The sequence below is a fragment of the Sus scrofa genome, unplaced genomic scaffold (assembly GCF_000003025.6).
Source record: "Sus scrofa isolate TJ Tabasco breed Duroc unplaced genomic scaffold, Sscrofa11.1 Contig1813, whole genome shotgun sequence".
Classification (NCBI taxonomy): Eukaryota; Metazoa; Chordata; class Mammalia; order Artiodactyla; family Suidae; genus Sus; species Sus scrofa.
This window is the reverse complement of record NW_018084953.1, coordinates 10,735-15,089: the sequence shown is the minus strand read 5'-3', so window position 1 is coordinate 15,089 and position 4,355 is coordinate 10,735. Positions and strand designations below refer to the sequence as shown.

Sequence of the window (4,355 nt, the reverse complement as noted above, 5' to 3'; positions counted from 1 at the left end):
GCTCTGGTGTAGGCCGGTGGCTACAGCTCCGATTTGACCCCTAGCCTGGGAACCTCCATATGCTGCCGGAGCAGCCCAAGAATGGCAAAAAGACAAAAAAAAAAAAATTAGATATGGGTCACAGTTGGTTCTTCTTTGGAAGAACATGCCATTTTCCATTAATAGTTTGCTTAGATTTTGATTGTACCAGAATGCATGTCAGAAAAGTTCAAATGATTCTTGTTTTTCTTACCTGGTAATGTCTTCACTACACAACACTGTTGATTTCTCATCATATTAATTCAGTATCAAGTAACAATAAAATCCTTTATTTGCTTAAAAACATAACTAATTTTTCAATGAAGTTTTAGGTTGAGTATGAATCCTAGAACTAAGTTTATTTTTGTAACTAAGGTACTTTCCCTTTTAATGATACAGATTCTGAGCATCAGAGAGCTACTTTTGTTCGTTGAAGTAATCAGTTGCTTTCCAATCTAGAAATATCAATTGTTTCTTTCTCATAATGATTCTTGCACTGTTTCAGAAGGCATTCCTGGCTGTTTCCATCATGCGCCAAATGTTTACATGTTGTGGTTCGTTATTATATCACTAATTTTCTCTTACTGATTCAGGAGGTTCATGCTTATGCTCTTTAAAAGAAATGTTAAGAAACTTATGCACATATTTTGTCCACCTATTTAATTTATTTTAATATTTAAGAATACATTTTAAGGTTTTTAGGTAAATATTCAAACCCTGTATACTTTTTTTAAAAACAAGACCCACAATGAGTTTTTCAAGAAGAAGTAGCGTCTCCATAAGTTGAGGCTGATTGTCTCATGAGACTCCTGGTTGGTCTAAGGTTTATTTTTTTTTTCTTTTATTTATTTATTTATTTATTTTTGAATTTATTACATTTATTGTTGTACAATGATCATCACAATCCAATTTTATAGGATTTCCATCCTGTGACCCCAGTGCATCCTCCCACCCCCTGAAATGTCTCCTTTGGAAACCATACGTTTTTCAAAGTCTGCGAGTCAGTATCTGCTCTGCAAAGAAGTTCATTGTGTCCTTTTTTCAGATTCCACATGTCAGTGAAAGCATTTGATGTTGGTGTCTGATTGTCTGACTGACTTCACTTAGCATGATAATTTCTAGGTCCGTCCATGTTGCTAAAAATGCCAGTATTTCGTTCCTTAATGGCCGAGTAACATTCCATTGTGTATATGTACCACATCTTTTTGATCCACTCCTCTGTTGATGGGCATTTAGGTTGTTTCTGTGTCTTGGCTATTGACAATAGTGCTGCAATGAACATCAGAGTACACTTGTCTGCGAGTCATGGTTTTCTCTGGATAGATGCCCAGTGGTCTAAGGTTTAGAGTGTCTAACTTGGAATGCCCAGTGGCAGCGTGCTGCCCTCTTAGACATGGCCAATCTTGCAGAAAGTGGTGGAATATTTCTTAAGGGACACTGTCATAGGAAATCCACTGATGAATAGTTGCCGTGATGACTAGCTTGAACGAATGGGTTTATATTATTACTTTATTCACTTCTTAACACCATTAGAATTTTAGTGTGTGCCACCAGAATAGAACTCTTTTTAATACATTTCCACAAACAGTGCCCTTATGGGTGCATTATTAGCCAAGTGTCACCTTTGTCTAAGAGCATTAGAAAGAACATGAGAAACAGGACATAGTTTGCAAGAAGACCCTGTGCCATGATCTGGGGAAGTTTGAGACAAGAATGATTTGTCAGAGAAACTCCTATATACCTACTCACTTGTCAAAGAATGTCATTTGATGTCTGCGAACTATCACTTGGAAGTGAAAACGCTCCTCACCAGGTTGCCCCAGGCACCCTTTACATCCTTATTCCTCAGAGTGTAGATGAAAGGGTTGAGTGTAGGAGTCACCACTCCATAGAAGAGAGCCATGAACTTGGGCTGGTCCCTAGAGATGGAGGAGGGGGTCTGAAGGTACATGCTAATGGCTGGGCCATAAAAGAAGAAAACTACAATGAGATGGGAGGAACATGTGCCAAAGGCTTTTTTTCTTCCCTCCGAAGATTTAATCTTAAATACAGCATGTCCGATAGAAGCATAGGAAGCAAGAATGAAGCATAGTGGCACAGCTAACATGAAAATGCAAACCACAGAGAGTGTGAGCTCATTGGTGCCCTTCTCACCACAGGCGGCCTTTATCAGAACAGGAATCTCACATACCAAGTGATCCAGTGTGTTGCAACCACACAGTGGTAAGTGTAATGTGACAGTGGCCTCTGAGACAGCGTAGGTCATTCCACCCAGCCACACAGTGGCCACCAGTAGGATACAGGTGCACCATTCATGATGAGGGTGTAGTGCAGAGGCTTGCAGATTGCCACGTAGCGATCAAAAGACATAAGAGCCAAAAGCAGACATTCAGTGCCTCCCATTATGTGGAAGAAATAAAGCTGAATGGCACAGCCCAGATAGCTGATTGTCTTCTTCGATCGTCCCAGGTGAAAGAGTATCTGAGGGACAATGCTTGTGGTGTAGCACATGTCCAGAAAGGAGAGGTTGGTGAGGAAGAAATACATGGGGCTGTGCAGACGGGAGTCTAAGGTGGACACCAGAATGATGGCTATGTTTCCCACCATGGCCATGGGGTATGTTAGAAGCAGAATAATGAACAGAGGAAGCTCCAGCCAGGGACGATCCGCAAAGCCTAGTAGAATAAACTCTTCTGGATGGCTTTTGTTAATTCGTTCCATTATCTGCAGTTTGCTTCCCCTGTATCAGAGCAGTGGCAGGAAGTGTAGAAAGATTTTGAGAAATGACAAACACAATTGTGTATAGTGGGAGTATATGCACACAATTAAGCATCCATTCGTAGAAGATTGGGTGCAGTCACTTGGGTGGGTGGGGGAGGATAATTAAAAGATGTGACACCAGGGGACTTAATTTCTCCTCATGACCCTACAGCATAAAGACAGCTACCTTAAGCAAGTAACCAAACCTTTCTGAAATGGAATCTACTACTCTGTGTGATAAAGATGACAATGAGCATGTCCTTGGGCTCTGGTAAGGATTGAATGCCAAGCAGAAGTGACTGTGTTTCAGATGCTCCAAAGTAATGCTCTTTCATCCCTTGGTTTGCAGAAAATACCAGCTAAGGTTATTGGTTCCTACCTTCAGGTGCCCGATAAATAGATGTGGCTGGGTCTTAGGAACCAGATAGGTCTTTTTCAGGATCCCTGCTGCAAGGCCTTACTGAAATGTTAAGAAGAGTGAAAGGGTGGAGTTAGCTCTAGCACAAGGAGGAGGTGGAGAGAACCTAGCCCTAGCCCTTAGTTATCATCTAGATAGGCTTGTCCAGATGCAGGTTGAATTATTACATCATCCCCATGGGGACTAAGAAGGCTTTTACAATTTAAATCCATCTTGGTCATTTAGAATTGAGCAAGAAACTTAAACCCTTAGATGACAGCTTGCTGAAGTATAAACTGAGAGACTTCAGCTATAAATATGTTTCCCCCAACTCAAACATTTGTTGTTGGATGTCCCTTTTCTTGCATAACTACTTTGTTGAAACCAGGCCATTGATTGTTCATGTCAGAATTTATTATCTATCTTGTAGGAGTTTTTCTTTATCCCGGGGGCTTATCTTGTTTTTAGGTAAGGCCTTGGCCTGTTATCAACAGCTTACTTACTTATATGTAGCTACAAATATGACATTTATGTCCAGGGAACTGGAACAGGAGGAAAGCATTTCCACTGAGGACCAGAAACTCAATGGTTTAGAGGCAGCAGATTACATTTGGAGGCTGGCAAAGCACAGTTTTCACATACTCTGTTTCTCTGAGTCCTCAAGGCCATTGTGTGAGGTGTCACATCGAACTCCCCTGGGCTAAGATATTATTTTGATTCCAAAATAACCCTAGGTCTGTTGTGCACAGTGAGATAATGTAATAATAATTCCAGCTAATCCTTAATGAGCCTTGTGTGCCAAATAGTACAGTAAACCTTTCAGACCCATGAATCATCTAGTACCTATCCCCAAACCTTATGACAAAGGAAATGTTAGTATCTGAATTGTAAGATACTGTTAATCATTCATCCCAGTTGTCTGCTAATGACTAGGGAGGTTCTAAAGATCAAAAAGCCATGAATCCCTTAAATGAGGTATTGAGATGGTGAGACTATAAATCCAGTTTTCAAGGTTCCATAGATGTATAGCTAAGCTCTAAAATTCTATGCTCGAACTCTGCTCTTTTCCATGTCATTCTCCTGGTGTTTCATTACTTTCAATTCTCTGATATCATGACATTTTGTCCAATTTTTCATCTACTTCCAGTGATTTTCCTTCCCTACATAGGGGACTATGTAT

The 4,355-nt window shown here is 40.4% G+C and overlaps 1 pseudogene; it reads right to left on the bottom strand.

The window, feature by feature from the left end:
• Positions 1-1,410: 1,410 nt before the first annotated feature.
• On the bottom strand, positions 1,411-2,847 carry LOC110258292 (annotated as a pseudogene).
• Between the last annotated feature and the right edge of the window lie 1,508 nt (positions 2,848-4,355).